Source organism: Salvelinus alpinus, chromosome 12 (genome assembly GCF_045679555.1).
Source record: "Salvelinus alpinus chromosome 12, SLU_Salpinus.1, whole genome shotgun sequence".
Taxonomy (NCBI): Eukaryota; Metazoa; Chordata; class Actinopteri; order Salmoniformes; family Salmonidae; genus Salvelinus; species Salvelinus alpinus.
The window spans coordinates 26,312,179-26,332,504 of NC_092097.1; positions in this window are offsets into that span (position 1 = coordinate 26,312,179).

The following is a 20,326-nucleotide window of genomic DNA, read 5'->3' on the forward strand; positions in this document are numbered from 1 at the left end:
AGTCTGTCTGTCTGTCTGGTAGATGCTATACATGTCTGTCTGTCTGGTAGATGCTATACATGTCTGTCTGTCTGTCTGGTAGATGCTATACAAGTCTGTCTGTCTGTCTGGTAGATGCTATACATGTCTGTCTGTCTGGTAGATGCTATACATGTCTGTCTGTCTGTCTGTCTGGTAGATGCTATACATGTCTGTCTGTCTGTCTGTCTGGTAGATGCTATACAGGTCTGTCTGTCTGTCTGTCTGGTAGATGCTATACATGTCTGTCTGTCTGGTAGATGCTATACATGTCTGTCTGTCTGTCTGTCTGGTAGATGCTATACAAGTCTGTCTGTCTGTCTGTCTGGTAGATGCTATACAAGTCTGTCTGTTTGGTAGATGCTATACAAGTCTGTCTGTCTGTCTGTCTGGTAGATGCTATACAAGTCTGTCTGTCTGTCTGTCTGGTAGATGCTATACAAGTCTGTCTGTCTGGTAGATGCTATACAAGTCTGTCTGTCTGGTAGATGCTATACAAGTCTGTCTGTCTGTCTGGTAGATGCTATACATGTCTGTCTGTCTGGTAGATGCTATACATGTCTGTCTGTCTGTCTGTCTGGTAGATGCTATACATGTCTGTCTGTCTGTCTGTCTGGTAGATGCTATACAGGTCTGTCTGTCTGTCTGTCTGGTAGATGCTATACATGTCTGTCTGTCTGGTAGATGCTATACATGTCTGTCTGTCTGTCTGTCTGGTAGATGCTATACATGTCTGTCTGTCTGTCTGTCTGGTAGATGCTATACATGTCTGTCTGTCTGTCTGTCTGGTAGATGCTATACAAGTCTGTCTGTTTGGTGAATGCTATACATGTCTGTCTGTCTGTCTGTTGGGTAGATGCTATACAAGTCTGTCTGTCTGTCTGGTTGATGCTATACATGTCTGTCTGTCTGGTATATGCTATACATGTCTGTCTGTCTGGTAGATGCTGTACAAGTCTGTCTGTCTGGTAGATGCTATACATGTCTGTCTGTCTGGTAGATGCTATACATGTCTGTCTGTCTGGTAGATGCTATACATGTCTGTCTGTCTGGTAGATGCTATACAAGTCTGTCTGTCTGGTAGATGCTATACATGTCTGTCTGTCTGTTAGATGCTATACATGTCTGTCTGTCTGGTAGATGCTGTACAAGTCTGTCTGTCTGGTAGATGCTATACATGTCTGTCTGTCTGGTAGATGCTATACATGTCTGTCTGTCTGTTAGATGCTATACATGTCTGTCTGTCTGGTAGATGCTATACATGTCTGTCTGTCTGGTAGATGCTGTACAAGTCTGTCTGTCTGGTAGATGCTATACATGTCTGTCTGTCTGGTAGATGCTATACATGTCTGTCTGTCTGTTAGATGCTATACATGTCTGTCTGTCTGGTAGATGCTGTACAAGTCTGTCTGTCTGGTAGATGCTATACATGTCTGTCTGTCTGGTAGATGCTATACATGTCTGTCTGTCTGGTAGATGCTATACATGTCTGTCTGTCTGTTAGATGCTATACATGTCTGTCTGTCTGGTAGATGCTGTACAAGTCTGTCTGTCTGGTAGATGCTGTACAAGTCTGTCTGTCTGGTAGATGCTATACATGTCTGTCTGTCTGTTAGATGCTATACATGTCTGTCTGTCTGGTAGATGCTATACATGTCTGTCTGTCTGGTAGATGCTATACAAGTCTGTCTGTCTGGTAGATGCTATACAAGTCTGTCTGTCTGGTAGATGCTATACAAGTCTGTCTGTCTGGTAGATGCTATACAAGTCTGTCTGTCTGGTAGATGTTATAAAGGCTGTCTGTCTGTCTGGTAGATGTTGTAAAGGCTGTCTGTCTGTCTGGTATATGCTATACAAGTCTGTCTGTCTGTCTGGTAGATGTTATACAAGTCTGTCTGTCTGTCTGGTAGATGCTATACATGTCTGTCTGTTTGGTAGATGCTATACATGTCTGTCTGTCTGTCTGTCGGGTAGATGCTATACAAGTCTGTCTGTCTGGTAGATGCTATACATGTCTGTCTGTCTGGTAGATGCTATACATGTCTGTCTGTCTGTCTGTCTGTCTGTCTGTCTGTCTGTCTGTCTGTCTGTCTGTCTGTCTGTCTGTCTGTCTGTCTGTCTGTCTGTCTGTCTGTCTGTCTGTCTGTCTGTCTGTCTGTCTGTCTGTCTGTCTGTCTGGTAGATGCTATACAAGTCGGTCTGTTTGGTAGATGCTATACATGTCTGTCTGTCTGTCTGTCGGGTAGATGCTATACAAGTCTGTCTGTCTGTCTGGTTGATGCTATACATGTCTGTCTTTTTGGTAGATGCTATACATGTGTGTCTGTCTGGTAGATGCTATACAAGTCTGTCTGTCTGGTAGATGCTATACATGTCTGTCTGTCTGTCTGTCTGGTAGATGCTATACAAGTCTGTCTGTCTGGTAGATGCTATACAAGTCTGTCTGTCTGGTAGATGCTATACAAGTCTGTCTGTCTGGTAGATGTTAAAAAGGCTGTCTGTCTGTCTGGTAGATGTTGTAAAGGCTGTCTGTCTGTCTGGTATATGCTATACAAGTCTGTCTGTCTGTCTGGTAGATGTTATACAAGTCTGTCTGTCTGTCTGGTAGATGCTACACAAGTCTGTCTGTCTGGTAGATGCTACACAAGTCTGTCTGTTTGGTAGATGCTATACATGTCTGTCTGTCTGTCTGTCTGTCGGGTAGATGCTATACAAGTCTGTCTGTCTGTCTGGTAGATGCTATACATGTCTGTCTGTCTGGTAGATGCTATACATGTCTGTCTGTCTGTCTGTCTGTCTGGTAGATGCAATACAAGTCTCTCTGTCTGTCTGTCTGTCTGTCTGGTAGATGCTATACATGTCTGTCTGTCTGGTAGATGTTATACAAGTCTGTCTGTCTGTCTGTCTGGTATATGCTATACAAGTGTGTCTGTCTGGTAGATGCTATACATGTCTGTCTGTCTGGTAGATGCTATACAAGTCTGTCTGTTTGTCTGTCTGGTAGATGCTATACAAGTCTGTCTGTCTGTCTGGTAGATGCTATACATGTCTGTGTATATGGTAGCTGTTTTCCTCTGTGTGTGAGTATATCTGTAAGCCAGTGGGTTTGTTATTCAAGTCTGTCTGTTTTGTAGCTGCTCATCTCTGTATGTCTGCGTTGCTGTGTTTGATGAGTAGGTGTGTGTGTAGATTAGATTGGTCTCTCTGGAGATAGCTGTACTCGCTGTCCCCTATCCCCTGTCTCTTCCCTGTGTGCTTCAACCTCCGGACATTGGCACGGCCAATCTTGTTAATTGAGACTAAGTGGCTCTAAATATTAGCTAAACACTAACTTTTCAGGGGCTGCTAGGCTGTCAAAGGTTCAGTCGTATCAAACTACTACACAATTAAACGTACTATGCTGTGCATCCGCCTTACAGATCCTTCTCGATGAGTCACGAAGCCAGGATCCCAGCCACCACATTCAGCAATGTGTGTGTATGTGTGTGTGGCCTCACATTTTAGCCTGGGGGGTCTCCAGGGTGTTGGGTTGGAGAGCACTGCACGCATACCCAGACCCAGCCTCACACACTCTCACGGAACACTTTACCTGACTGCTAGTACCACATAGACACAATGAACCAGCATCACACTCTTTAAGAACCCTACCAGTCTCGCGACTACTCCCTCTTCATATTATTCCTCCTTCTCCTCCTCCTCTTCCATCCTGTCATCCTCCACTCATGTTGAAAATGCGACTATCGCAATTAAAAATAAATGGATCATTGTGTGTGTGTGTGTGTGTGTGTGTGTGTGTTTGAGTGAGCATGTGTGTGCTTGGGTTTTGGTCGTGTCTGGTGTGATTGGCTGGTGTATCATTCCGTGACTGGGCCCTGCATCAGACCAGCAGAGAGCGAGGGGTGAGAGGGAGAGAGAGGGAGAGAGAGGGGGAGAGAGCGGGGAGAACGGGTGAGGCAGGGAGAGAGCACTCATGAATGAAACATAGAGGGTAATGAAACGTGTAGCTTAACACTCAGACTCACACACACACAATCAGACTCAGCCCAAACACAAACACATGCAAATATACTGACAGAATTCTCACAGCAGAATCAAATGGACGATGGTAGAGAGTAGAAATATCAACAAAGTACTAGGATTGCCACCCCTCCCCCATTAGAATATACGGTGCATAATGTCTGCCAATGACAACCATTAAAGAGTCAAGGAGTGCATACTGTATAGGTCATAGGGCCATGAGCAGTGGTGCAGAGGTGACATGGCAGGTTATAGCAGGTTGTAGTCTAATGCTAATTAGGTCTGTTTATTGGGTAAATAAGCTAACACTAATTGGCGGTCAGGGACATTTCAGGAAATCTCAACCACTGGCATCTGCTGCACACACACACACACACACACACACACACACACACCCTCTCTCTCTCTCTTTCTCTCAAAACAAAATCAACCACACACACACACTCTCTCTTTTTCAAAACAAAATCAACCACACAAGCACACAAACACAGACAGGCAATTGGATACACCCCCCCTCCACACACACAGTCTGTGTAGACAATAGCAATGTCTCTCTAGGATGGATTGTTTCATGACGAGGATTCTGCTCCATAAATGAAGTGGCCACATTACTGGGAGTGTTATCATGATTTTAACAGTACTGCTTTTAGGTAAATGTTCAACTTGCCATGTTGTGTTGACATCACAAACACAGTTATAACGGTCACCCATCTTTGAGTGTGTGTGTGTGTGTGTGTTTGTGTGTCTGTGTGTGTGTGTGTGCATGCATCCACATGTGGCATGTCTGTCTATAAAGAGTGTCACTCCTGTCATCCTCCCTACTACGGACTAGACGCTGACCGGGAGGGAAACATGCAGACAGATGTTCGAAGGGGAAAATCATCAAGCACAGAGAAGCCCAGCAGGATAAAAAGACAGCCGGGAGAGAAAAAAAGCTTTTTCTTTTCTCCCGGCTGCTAAAAGCAGGATTAGGGCTTCTTACCACAGAACAATGGGCAGACTGTTGTGCTGATAACGAGGTGTTAATCAGCCATGCTTTCTCCCTCTCTTTCTCCTTCCCCTTCCGGCACTGGAGGCTCAAATCTGCTCTATGCTCCTCTTAACTCCTAAATAGGAGAATGGATTTGGTCCCTTTATTGAATGTCCTAACTGTCAAAACAAAATGTAATAGCGGTAATCAGGAATTCAGCGCCACTGAAGTGGACAGCGACACAATTTGGTTCAGCACAAGTTCAGGACCTGGACAGTGTTGACAGTGACCGTCTCACAAGACTCGACACGGAGTACACTGCAACTAAAATAGAACTGTTCATTGTATCTACAGTCACAACATGTCTGTATCATGACTTTCTTGAGATAGATGTCTGTATAATTGTTTCAGCAGCAGTATGTAATGTGTATCCGGATGTGTGTGTTATGTCTATTTATGGTAATTAGGTGAAGTCCAGTATAACAGCAGACCAAGCTGCTCTCATCTCCTCCTTCTATCTTCATGCCTCACTGGTCTAACACTGTCTGGAGCACTTCAAGTGTATGTATGTATGTATGTATGTATGTATGTATGTATGTATGTATGTATGTATGTATGTATGTATGTATGTATGTATGTGTGTGTGTGTGTGTGTGTGTGTGTGTGTGTGTGTGTGTGTGTGCTGAGGGGGGGTAGGTAGGTGTGATAACCAACACTCAGAAATGATAGTTTAGCCCTGGAGAGGACTTGACACGCAATATCTCCCTCCTCGGAGCGACAGGCACACACACAACCACACACACAGCTGCCATGATGAAGGGTAGGCAACCACTGCCAAGGGCTTTAAGAGACACCAGAGAAGGAGACAGATCTGTGTGTGTGTGTGTGTGTGTGTGTGTGTGTGTCTGAAACACACAGACGTCTTACCATAGCTTGGTTAGAGTATAGGAGGAGTATACAAAGAAGACACAGACTCAAAATAGTTAACGAGGTGCAGACTTACTGATCAGAGCTTTTTTCACCACACACAGCTGGGAACAACATGATGTAAACTCAGCAAGAGAGACGAGAAAGGCAAATGGACTTTTCCTGAAGACAATATGCTTTACTTTTCCAGGGTGCCAGTCTGTCTCTGAAACTGAATTGTCATATGATTTAATCCGGAGACCAGGTATGCTCAGTAACATCAATGACGCGGCAGAGAGAAATAGAAACCAGCAGAGCTGCGGCTGTCCGGGAGTGGGGTTGGTCTATGGGACGTTTTCACATTTGTTTTGATATCCTAGAACTTTAAAGATCAACTCACTCTGTCTACTACTCATCCCCATGCCCATCACCATGCCCATCACCAAGCCCATCACCATGCCTATCCCCATGCCCATGCCCATCCCCATGCCCATCACCATGCCCACCCCCATGCCCATCCTCATCACCATGCCCATCACCATGCCCATCACCATGCCCATCCCCATGCCCATCCCCATCACCATGCCCGTCACCATGCCCGTCACCATGCCCATCACCATGCCTATCCCCATCACCATGCCCATCACCATGCCTATCCCCATGTCCATCCCCATGCCCATCCCCATGCCCAGTCGTTTGAGCATAGACGACAGTAACTCGTTTTGGAAGTCTATACCCAAGAGACACATTTAAAGGTCCCTCCGCTTCAGTTGAAAGGCTTCTAAAATGCCTCTCCTCCCTAATAGTTGCGGCTCAAGTAAGCCATTATTTTGAGATGGACTGACCCCAGCTGCCTTGGAGACGTCTCCAGGCAGCTTGTTAGCGCTTTGTAACGATGTACACAGAGTTGGGAAGCAACTTCAGGGAGTGAATACATTTCATTAATAAATGAACAAAACAAGAAACACGAACAGGGAAACCGACATGAAACAGCAACAATGACGACTGGGGAAGGAACCAAAGGGAGTGACATATAAAGGGCAGGTAATCAAGGAGGTGATGGAGTCCAGGTGAGTGTCATTATGCACGTAACGCTGGTGACAGGTGTGCGCCATAATGAGCAGCCTGGTGACCTAGAGGCTGGAGAGGGAGCACACGTGACACACTTACTCAGGCTTTGAATGTGTAACATTACAGATTATGAGAATCCTCTCCGCTGGCTCATTCTGAGGGACAATTTCAACAACACTAAAATATGGTGCTAGATTATAAAATAGCATTCTCTATATTTGTTAGGAAATGTATGCCTACTCCAAAACCAATTATTCTGTGATGTCAGTGTATTGATGATTTATGCAGGTTGAGAATAAGGTTGAGTCACATGATGTTGTATCTTATGTTATTTCGAGAAAATAGATCTAACAGAAACTACACAGGACAGTGAGACAGAGACATGCCCTCACATACACCCATGCATGACACACACACACTTTGTGACAGAACAGACCCATAGACATCCACCCAGACCACAGGGCTACAAATGACCCTGTCATCCACCAAGCAGAGCATCATCAATGTTACCACATAAAACACGTGAGCTGTAACGGACTGGAGGGACTGAAGAGGTTCTGTACGGTGCAGGCCAGCCAATGTGGGTGAATACCAGTGTGAGTGAATACCAGTGTGGGTGAATACCAGTGTGAGTAAATACCAGTGTGAGTGAATACCAGTGTGAGTGAATACTAGTGTGGGTGAATACCAGTGTGAGTGAATACCAGTGTGGGTGAATACCAGTGTGAGTGAATACCAGTGTGAGTGAATACTAGTGTGAGTGAATACCAGTGTGAGTGAATACTAGTCCTGTGACTGTATGTTATGAATGGGGAACATTATGAACTCCTTACAGGCCATAAGATGACAGGCCAATCTGCTGAGTATGCATCACAGAAAAATCAGAGAGAGGAGCAGAAACTCTGGTATTGACACGCACACACACACAGCCCTCAGCTAGTGTCTCCCAATGGTAAAACAAGTAGGTTTTTACTTCAGATTTTTACTGGGTCTGCTTTTTGTCAGACCACATCCTGAGGCAAAGGAAAAAGTAGCTTTTCTTTAAAAACTACGCACAGACCCGCACATGCACGCGCACACACACACTCACAAATACACACACACACACAAATACACACACACACATACTACACACACTGGTATTATCCTTCAACTTTTCTAACGCGTAATCGGAATGAATTTGCGTACATTCTACTTTCTAAATGTAAGCACTGAACTTTTTAATTATAGGAAACCTTGAGTCTGTGAGTCTGAGTTAATGTGTGTGTGAGGAGATGTGTTTAGAGTAAGGGAGAGCGCCTTTGCCAAACGCAGCCCATAGGCAGCTGTCCAACAGATGTGGACACACACATACACACACACAGACACACAGCTACTACAGACCCATTGGGACAGTACATTCCTTTTGGTATTTCCGTGACACAGGCGATCATAACTAAACTCATAGCGTAAGGCAAACAGACGCCCTGGTGCATCTGATACACACAGAGAAACAGGATGACACTCCATGGGTTTACAGGGAGTTCATCACATCCTCAAACACCCTCAGCTACAGAGGCTTCCTGATGATAGTCACTACATGGTAGCCATATCGTCGAGAGAGGAGAGGACAAAAGAAGACCTGGATGGTCACCTTGGCCATAGGCTTCGATTAAGGGCACCATTAGTAATAATACATAACAATCTGCTCCATAACCCCTCCTGCCCAGGCTCACAGTTGCCAAGGGCACGGATTACCATAGAAACCAATTTGGAGGGAGCAGGGCACCAAAACAGCAATTTCAGACTGGAGGGAAAAGAGACCGCAGGTCATTATTCTGCCTGACATTTGTCTGGATGGGCTAAAACAGGAAGTGGTCCCCCAGGTCGCTCCTGTGGTATTAGACTGATATATGTAGATATGCATCTCAAGGAAATATTAGAGCATCACAAGCCTGGATTTAGCAACAAGTTCCAATTACTGATGGTCTGATCTGTAATTAAAACAGTCAACGGGTGGTGCCCAGACAGTCCTGGATGACTGAGGGGCAGTGTACATCTCCGCAAAACCAAAGAAGATTTTTTTGTCACATTGTGACATTTCAGGTCAAATGTGCTTGTAGATATTTTCTGTCTCACGAGAGAACCAATGGGGTGCAACTTTAACTATGCTACAGTTAATTACAAAACTGTAGACATTAGTGATTGGCAAGCCCACAGCATTGTCACCGGACCCAAAAACAAGTAACACGGCTGTAGACAAGACGCTGCTTATTATCCCCCATCGCCTGGTGCTTCCACATAGAAATATAGGTTTGATCCTAAAGGCAGCTAAATTGATTTCCCTTAAAACACAACTTAAAAGATACAGTTTTGTTTACTATTTCAAAGTATGTTGTACAGCAGCATTATCAAACCCTCTTATGTAGTGGTCACGCATTCCCTGGCCCAGTAAAGAGGACCAACCCGCACCAAGTTGAAAAAGTAACAATTACATAAAAAATAGAGAACCCTCTGCACCGCTCTCTCGTTCACTCCATTCTAATCTAAGTTAAAGCACAGAGATGAATCATCTGCTGTGAAGTGGAGAGGGCACCTTGAAAACCCGGTATTTATTTGTTTGAAACATTCCCTCTCTTTCTTGCCCTCCGTTAGCCACGGGGGATCCGCCCATTGAATTTTACTTCAATGCTTTGGCCTTTAACCCATGGGGGACGTGGTGTCCCTCTCACTGCCGTTCCCAGTCAGGTGCAACTGGGGGAAACTGCCAGCACTCTCACCCACACTGTCATTAACATATTTTAAAAGAGAAAATATATAAAAAAATGTAATCCAACTTCCGGGAAAAACTTGTTGAGCTGGACTATTGATTGGCTGAATTCTCTCCATGCCCAGAATTAGTTGAACTATTGTAATATTGTATGTGTGCAAAAGTTCAGCTGTGTTTAGGGCGAGCTAGGGCAACTATCTGACTGTCAAATAACATGACAAGTTCTCTCCATTTCTTGTGCACGAGAGATTGTTGCGTGAGAGATTTCAAGGGCTCTGTACTGTTTGCAGACGGACTGCTTTGCTGTAATTAAGCCAGAGCTTCTCCTTCTCTGCTCCATCCTGCTTCCTGTGAATGACATAAACTCAGGCCACAATGTGGCAGATGGGTGCAACCCAGGTGTCGTGGAAACCATTGGTAACTGGGCTACAGCTTCCCCTGACTGTCCTTAGCAACATCAGGAAGTAAAAGTAGATCATAAGTTTCCATCTGCACCGCCAGTGGCATCTTAACCAGAGCACTAATCTGTTTGACATTCAGGATTTTAATAGGAGTCATGGTGGCATCAGAACTTCCAAGACCCTGACATTCTAGCGAGAATGCAAATTAGAATGTTATTGTTGTGTAATGTTTCGTGAAAACATGGAGGAGAGCCGAACTAATATCCCTTTTAGACACATGGAATGTGGCGCCTTGAAAGCGCCTCGGCTACGGCATGTTTGTTTGTCTGAAAGGGTACATTACGGATTTTCAAATGCCGCCACGAAACCGTCTCTGAAGATAGTTTAGAAGCGCCACTGAATAGGCATTTAAATTGTCTGTGACGTTATAGGGGCTAACGTCCATCACTAGGCAACCAGAACTGTCAATCAAAATATATTGCGCAGCCTGCCTCTGCGCAGACCACTCACTCCTAAGAAAAACACATCTACCCGACCATAAAAAACTGCTGAAAAACAATACAAAAATACATGAACGTTTATTATTATCAGGCAAACAGTACCGAACACTCTATGCCGGAGCAGAATTCTACTGTTTGGAAAGGTACAGACGCTGCTGATGTGGCACTTTGTTTCTTGTCTGAAAGGTTATCAATTGTCGCTAATCAACCCATTACTGCTGTGGCTTCCTATGTATGAAAAGGGTGCAATAATAAGGTTTCTGGGACAATGTTGTTTACAATCAGTTGCTACAGTAGCTTTGTTATTAGTTACTGTAGAGTTCTGTAGACATATAGATATATATAGTTCTGTAGATATTATGTTGAATAATAAACTACATTCATTAATTTGACTCCATTATTATGTGAATAAATGCAACAGGCACTGTGCGTTTCTGGAGGATCTAGCAAGATAGCGAATCATTTCATTACTCCTTATGACTATAATGAACATTTCTATCTTGCACTTTATGCAATTATTAAGAGGCTAGAAACTTACAAATAGCTAATCATGGCAGCTAATGGTCTAGCATTAATTTATTGAGTCAAGTAGATCAGGGATGTCAAGGTGGAACCCAAACATATGATATGTGTAGTTTAAATAACTCCAAATATACCTACTAAATTATGAACTTATAGTCAATCAAATAATCACTCTGTAAAATGAGGAATGCATTTACTCAATTCAACTAATAGGATTTATTAGTCAGAAAATAATTAACACTCAGGTAATTACAGTGTACATTAAATACATGATGCATTACAGAATATACTGAGTAAATTACTATCAACTAAATAAGAATTAACGTGGTTGCACCTGTCTTCAGTTCAGAATAATCTTTAAGGGAAAAAAACTGAGTGTGTCTGATACACACAGGAGCTTGCTAAGAAATTCTCAAAGTATGAACAAATTCACTGCCCTTTTAACTAAATTCAAGCTTGGACTCACCCCCAACCTGAATTAAAACGTCTTTGCACTTTTCTAGTGAAAACAAAAGGCAGGAACAACACACCAACATTCTAATCAACTCAATTTGAATGTTATGACCAAACACCAGTAATGTTCCTCAACCCAACATACAATTTCAATCATCCTGTCACTTTAAAATACGTTAACCAGAAAACATATAACGCTATGAGATATATCAACATTTTCACAGCTCTTTAAACAAACACAACAATTTAATTCACTAGGCAAGTCAGTTAAGAACAAAATATTATTTTCATTGACAGCCTAGGAACAGTGGGTTTGGTTAGCTGCCTTGTTCAGGGGCAGAACGACAGATATCAGCTCGGGGATTTGATCTTGCAACCTTTCATTTTACTAGTCCAATGCTCTAACCACTAGGCTACCTACCGCCCCATAGTAACATCCATTTAATCGACTCCAAGTTTTCATCTGTGTTCACACCTCCAACTGTGTCGGTGCTCCCAGGATTCTGTGGGAATGTCCTGGAGTTTTCCACGGCAAATGTTTGTTTGAGCCATATGATAGCCCACAGATGGTCAGCCATCCAAACAATGTAATAAATCGCAAGACGCATCTTCATCATTGGCCTTCATCATCATTTACATTTGTTCACTCGTTTTTTCGACTAAAGTTCCATGTAATTACAGTATTCTATGTCAGCCTTTTTTCCAAAGTGGGTCGCGACGTGTCAGAGTAAATGTATAATTATTTTATTAATTACTGGAATTGATTTGGCAAAGTGCATCTTTTGTTATTCTTATCTCTTACTTTTATTTTAAATGTTTTACTTTTCTAGGTATTTTCTTAACTGCATTTGTAACCGATGTGAAATGGCTAGCTAGCTAGCGCGCTAATAGCGTTTCAATCGGTGGCGTCACTCGCTTTGAGACCTTGAAGTAGTGGTTCCCCTTGCTCTGCAAGAGCCGCGGCTTTTGTGGAGCGATGGGTAAGGATGCTTTGTGGGTGACTGTTGTTGATGTGTGCAGAGGGTCCCTGGTTCGCGCCCGGGGCGAGGGGACGGGCTAAAGTTATACTGTTACATTGATGCTGTTGACCCGGATCACTGGTTGCTGTGGAAAGGTGGGTGAGTGTAACCGATGTGAAATGGCTAGCTAGTTAGCGGTGGTGTGCGTTAATAGCGTTTCAATCGGTTGCGTCACTCGCTTTGAGACCTTGAAGTAGTGGTTCCCCTTGCTCTGCAAGAGCCGTGGCTTTTGTGGAGCGATGGGTAACGATGCTTCATGGGTGACTGTTGTTGATGTGTGCAGAGGGTCCCTGGTTCGTGCCCGGGTCGGGGCGAGGGAACGGACTAAGGTTATACTGTTACACATTGTTGGTTAAGGGCTTGTAAGTAAGCATTTCACTGTAAGGTCTACACTTGTTGTATTCGGCGCATGTGACAAATACATTTGATTTGGCCAAGTGCATCTGCGCTCTCTGTTCAGTGCGGTCTCTGCTCACTTTTTTCTGCAGTTTTCTTGAAGATCACTCTGCGACACACACGATGCAGCGCTGTCAGCCATTGACTTGTCATTCCCACTCGCCATCACTCACCGATGTCATCATATGGACTCATGCTAGCCACAAGTTCTGACTGATTTCAATTGTCATGAAACGCAAATACAGCGATGTATGAAAGAGAGAGAAACTCAAACTTTGAGAAATAACGAGGAGCGCCCACAATGTGTTTTGTGTGGGGAAGTGCTTAGTAATGAGTCTCTCAAAATGAACAAATGAATAAAACGACACGTCCTGACCAAACATCCACAGCATGATGATAAACCCAGGGAGTTCTTTCAGAACAGGAAACAGTGCTTCGACAGTGGAAAAGTAAGTCAGCTAGCAAGGCATTGTTGTCATTTTATAACAGGTGATGATAAGCAGAAATAAGGGAGTACTAACTCTCATAGTAGTAGATGTGAGTTTCACTTTAAAACAATCCCCTGGTATTGTACACAGCTAATAGTTTACATTAGCCAAAGCTAAAGCTAGCTACAGTAGCTAGTAACAGTAACAGCACAGATGAAGATGAAAAATGATCAGGCCCACTGTACATCTTACTGTAGAAATGATTGTTAAACTAGTCTAGGTTGGAACTGTTGCTGTTAAAATACAGTGAGGGAAAAAAGTATTTGATCCCCTGCTGATTTTGTACGTTTGCCCACTGACAAAGAAATGATCAGTCTATAATTTTAATGGTAGGTTTATTTGAACAGTGAGAGACAGAATAACAACAAAAATATCCAGAAAAACGCATGTCAAAAATGTTATAAATTGATTTGCATTTTAATGAGGGAAATAAGTATTTGACCCCCTCTCAATCAGAAAGATTTCTGGCTCCCAGGTGTCTTTCATACAGGTAACGAGCTGAGATTAGGAGCACACTCTTAAAGGGAGTGCTCCTAATCTCAGTTTCTTACCTGTATAAAAGACACCTGTCCACAGAAGCAATCAATCAATCAGATTCCAAACTCTCCACCATGGCCAAGACCAAAGAGCTCTCCAAGGATGTCAGGGACAAGATTGTAGATCTACACAAGGCTGGAATGGGCTACAAGACCATTGCCAAGCAGCTTGGTGAGAAGGTGACAACAGTTGGTGCGATTATTCGCAAATGGAAGAAACACAAAACAACTGTCAAACTCCCTTGGCCTAGGGCTCCATGCAAGATCTCACCTCGTGGAGTTGCAATGATCATGAGAATGGTGAGGAATCTGCCCAGAACTAAACAGGAGGATCTTGTCAATGATCTCAAGGCAGCTGGGACCATAGTCACCAAGAAAACAATTGGTAACACACTACGCCGTGAAGGACTGAAATCCTGCAGCGCCCGCAAGGTCCCCCTGCTCAAGAAAGCTCATATACATACCCGTCTGAAGTTTGCCAATGAACATCTGAATGATTCAGAGGACAACTGGGTGAACGTGTTGTGGTCAGACGAGACCAAAGTGGAGTTCTTTGGCATCAACTCAACTTGCCGTGTTTGGAGGAGGAGGAATGCTGCCTATGACCCCAAGAAACCATCCCCACCGTCAAACATGGAGGTGGAAACATTATGCTTTGGGGGTGTTTTTCTGCTAAGGGGACAGGACAACTTCACCGCATCAAAGGGACGATGGACGGGGCCATGTACCGTCAAATCTTGGGTGAAAACCTCCTTCCCTCAGCCAGGGCATTGAAAATGGGTCGTGGATGGGTATTCCAGCATGACAATGACCCAAAACACACGGCCAAGGCAACAAAGGAGTGGCTCAAGAAAAAGCACATTAAGGTCCTGGAGTGGCCTAGCCAGTCTCCAGACCTTAATCCTATAGAAAATCTGTGGAGGGAGCTGAAGGTTCGAGTTGCCAAACGTCAGCCTCGAAATCTTAATGACTTGAAGAAGATCTGCAAAGAGGAGTGGGACAAAATCCCTCCTGAGATGTGTGCAAACCTGGTGGCCAACTACAAGAAACATCTGACCTCTGTGATTGCCAACAAGGGTTTTGCCACCAAGTACTAAGTCATGTTTTGAAGAGGGGTCAAATACTTATTTCCCTCATTAAAATGCAAATCAATTTATAACATTTTTGACATGTGTTTTTCTGGATTTTTTTGTTGATATTCTGTCTCTCACTGTTCAAATAAACATACCATTAAAATTACAGACTGATCATTTCATTGTCAGTGGGCAAACGAACAAAATCAGCAGGGGATCAAATACTTTTTTCCCTCACTGTACAAGTAATAATTTTTATTCTGAACTGGAATAAACTGATTGAAGCCAGATGCTTTTTCAGGCAAACAAACACACAGTTCTGGGTTGCTCATGTACAGCAGGAAGTGGTCTCCTGTCTGACTGAGAAAGCAGTAGATTTTCTGGTCCAGTTTGGCACCACATACCTATGTTAGTCAGGGTTCTCAACTCTGACAAACTTATAAAACAAGTACAGAAACAGTTTCAAGGCTGAGCATGACCTCAGTGTTGCACTGTCAAAAACAGAGCCCAGAATAGACATGCTCTCATTAGGACTGTGTGTGTGTTTTCTAGTCTACATCTGTGTGATGTTATCAATCAGTTTATTCTAGTTCAGAATATAAAAGATGCATTGTATTTTAACAGCAACAGTTCCAACCTAGACTAGTTTAACAATCATTTCTACAGTAAGATGTACAATATATCACGACTCAGGATATGACCCAGATGCAGACACAGGTGGCGGATAGTACAGTTCTCAGATATGTATTGTAAACATGGGGCAGGCAAAGGGCAGGTCGAGGACACGCATGGGTTCGTGATCAGGTCAGAGTCAGGCAGGTACAAGACGACAGGCAGGCTTGGGGTCAGGACAGGCAGAGGTTCGTAAACAGGTCAGAGTCAGGCAGGTACAGGACGGCAGGTAGGCTTGGGGTCAGGACACGCAGAAAAGTCAGACCCGGGAAAACTAGGAAACAGAACTCGAGAAACAGGAAAGCACGCTGGTAAGACCTGACAAGACAAGACAAACTGACAACAGACAAACAGAGAACACAGGTATAAATACACACGGGATTAAGGGGAAGATCTGCGACACCTGGATGGGAGTGGAGACAAGCACAAAGACAGGTGAAACAGATCAGGGTGTGACACAGTAGGCCTGATCATTTTTCATCTGTACTGTTACTTAGGGACTATCAAGCACTATCAAAACGCCTGTGTGTAGTCCGTTATTCATCTGTGTGATGTGATCAAACAGTTTATTCCAGTTCAGAATGAAAATGATTTATTGTATTTTAACAGCAACAGTTCCAACCTAGACAGATATGTATGTAAGAGTGTTTTTAATGGGGGAAATAAACATAGATATAGAGTATATAGAGTAGATATTTATATGGATATTTAATTTAATTGTTATTTGTTTTTGTCTATATTGCATTTGTTTTAGGCATAAGTGCAATGAAATGTACCAATATTTACGTATAGTTGCATATTTTCTTAAGCTTGGGTCCCAGGAAGACACAGAATTTCTAATTTGGGTCCCAGGCTGAAAAAGTTAGAACCCCTGTTCTATGTAACTACATGGACTAGAAATTACAGAGTGGGTGCCTCTGTGATTTCATAAAACAGCATATAACCAGCCCAATTGTAGTGGCGTGAATACTTTGGCCTGTTTCGACATTGGGTGAAATATAACAACGTTAAATAACATGAGCAGTATCCAAAGGGTTATCCTAAACAATGCCATGGCCAGTTGATGCGTCTGTTACAGCTAGGCTGATACCCTAATTTGCTCTCCTGTCCTTTCTGATTGTCTGCAGACAAAAGCGACCCAGTGTAGACATAGTTAGACATGGGTGTGTGTTATTTCAGGATGACACACAGACACCTGCTAGTGTCCTTCTGGAGAACCCCCCTGGTCTGGCTCAACCATAACCTGGCTCTGGCCCATCCGGCTGCTAAAAACAACATTTACTGAGCAGGAAAATCACACTGGGCAAAGGCTACTGCCTGCCTTACCCTGTGACTAGTCACATCTCTAAATTATAGTACAGCACCGGTCCACAAAATCATCTACGGGCCAGCATAAATCATGGAAAAGTGCTATTAACCCTTTCCTGTTTCTGGACTTTGTACCCGCCTGCCTGAGCATTCTGCCTGCCTTGACCACGAGCGTGTCTGCCACTCTGTACCTCCTGGACTCTGATCTGGTTTTGACCTTTTGCCTGTCCACAACCATTCTCTTACCTACTCCTTTTGGATGAATAAACATTGTAAGACTCCAACCATCGGCCTCATGTGTCTGCATCTGGGTCTCGCCTTGTGTCCTGATAAATACACCCTAACTGAATAAATATATGATTAGAGCTTATTGGAAATAATTAGAGATAGTTAGAGATGAGTGATCTCCTCAGACATGACCACGACTGAGCAGCAGAAGATCTCAGGTCAGGTGGACGGAACTGAAACTACACGTAGCTTAATCACCCAAACACTCTCACCACTAACATACGGCCATGAGTGGCCTAAAGGACTGAGTGACTGGCTTCTCTCTCCCAAACCCCCTTCCCTCTCACTCCCCTCTCTCTCCACTCAAAATTAATCTGTCTGATGGAGTGAGTCAGGACATGGGCAGATCAGACAATTTAGGCACTTGAAATTACACACCCTCACATACACACACACACACACACACACACACCCAGGAAATGGAAGCACTAATCATCACAACAGGTTGGCTGCTCAGAGCCAGGCAGAGAGTGCCATGTTCGTCTATCAGAGGAGATGAGAGGGTGGACAGCGTCAGTCAGGACATGAGAGGAAGTGACACGGTCATGACACAGCCCGCCCTTTCCCATCAAACCCCGCTAAACCCAATCAGGACTTGAAGTGTCAGTCACCTCTCACCTAAACACTTTTCACCCCATCTGCCCTGAGAACACCACTTCTTTCTCATGTGTTTTAACTGCTTGGGGGAAATTAATAAAGGGAAAAGTGAAAACATAAAAGGTTGTATGTGTGTGTGTATGTGTGTGTGTGTGTGTGTGTGTGTGTGTGTGTGTGTGTGTGTGTGTGTGTGTGTGTGTGTGTGTGTGTGTGTGTGTGTGTGTGTGTGTGTGTGTGTGTGTGTGTGTGTGTGTGTGTGTGTCTCTGTGTGTGTGTCTCTGTGTGTGTGTCTCTGTGTGTGTGTCTCTGTGTGTGTGTCTCTGTGTGTGTGTCTCTGTGTGTTGTGTGCGTGCATCCGGGAGTGTGTGTGTGAGAGAGTTAGACAGGAGGCCCTGTGGCATGCTGCCCCAAGGCTCTGACCTGATCAAAGCACAGTCTGTCAGTCTGCAGGTACACAAACACAACACACAACACTGCACCCTGAGAACACACACACACATATTCACATCCAACATCCAGCACTGCATTCTGACAACAGAGGGAGAGGAGGAGGAGGGAAGACAGAGAGATACAGAGATCAGACAGTAGCTGTCTGACTATGAACAGGGGTTATGTGGAGGGCATAGGGCCATGTGGAGCACTCCACTTCCTTTTTAGGACAAAAGGAAAGGTTCTAGTCTGTTTCACAGTGGAAGTGCCAGTTAAGCAAAGCAGGCCAGTGTACACATCACACTAAATCAGAGTAATGACACTGACCCACTCTAAGGTCTAACCTGTCCCTGTTTCATTAATAACATTTTCATGCGTGAGTTTCAAATATCTCTAACAGTCGTCCTAGCGTGAATTTTTTTATGTGCATGATGTCAGAATGCACTCACTGTTCCAAAATGTGATTGTTACGCAACAGGACAGTTAACCAGCGCTGACCTCAAACCAAGCCATGCTGCCTGCTAATTATCTATAGGCTATGTTTCAATTAGTCCATTTTAGAGTTGTATTTTCTACCAGTTTGAATTGAGGTGTATTCCGCCTTCTCATTAATTCACAAAAGAAGTAACCCATTTCACTGCTGCGTACAATTTATGTTGATACTTTACTGAGCCGGACAAACTTCTCTCTTCAACAAGAGCCCAAGCACTTCCCCAGTGTTTCCCCTGATTAAGTATGCAGACATTTGCACATCTCTAGTCAGAACAGGCCTTGAAAGAACTGTTTCCCCGTGACATATTTTCTGTCTGGCACCCACGTTGCCTTCATTGTTGTTTTCCTTACAAATAATACCTTTGGACAAGCGTGCGTTCCTATCAAAGTAAGTACCTCATTTTCTATATATAGTGTGGTCGTTTCTACTGTAGCATTCCATATGTATGTATGGAATATAATCTATTTACCGTTTTATTCACATATTTTTAAGTCCTGATGACAAATCATGCATTCCGATTCTTGCATAGATTGTAATGGACACATGATGTGTGTCACGTCTACTCCTGCTCCTCCTCTCTGGCGCTCGTTGTCGCCAGGTTACTCATTATTATGCACACCTGTCACCATCGTTACGAGCAGCTGCGCCTCATGAGACTCACCTGGACTCCATCACCTTCCTGATTACGTCCCCTATATCTGTCACTCCCTTTGGTTCTTTCCTCAGGCGTTATTGACTGTTTCTGTTTATATGTTTCATGTCTGTACACTACTCGTGTTTCTTGTTTTGTTCCATGTTTGTTTATCTATTAAATTCACTCCCTGTACTTGCTTCCCGATTATTAGCGTGCACGTTACAGAATAATGTATCACCAAAGGGAAGCAACATGGATTTTTTTAAATATTTTTTACTGGTGACGTCAGTTCCAAGGGCGGCTGCCGAAACAACCGGGGATGCCTCAGCTAGCTCATCAGGTTTCCATGCCTCAGCTGGCTCGACAGGTTCTCAAGCCTCGGTTGGCTCGTCAGGATCTCGTGCCTCAACCGGCTCGTCGGGATCCCGTGCCTCAATTGATAAATTGGGAATTTATTTTTCCGTCAATGATAGCAAGCTGTCCAGGCCCTGAGGCAGCAAAGCAGCCCCAAACCATGATGCTCCCTCCACCATACTTTACAGTTGGGATGAGGTTTTGATGTTGGTGTGCTGTGCCTTTTTTTCTCCACACATAGTGTTGTGTGTTCCTTCCAAACAACTCAACTGTAGTTTCATCTGTCCACAGAATATTTTGCCGGTAGCACTGTGGAACATCCCGGTGCCCTTTTGCAAACTTCAGACGTGCAGCAATGTTTTTTTTGGACAACAGTGGCTTCTTCCATGGTGTCCTCCCATGAACACCATTATTGTTTAGTGTTTTACGTAT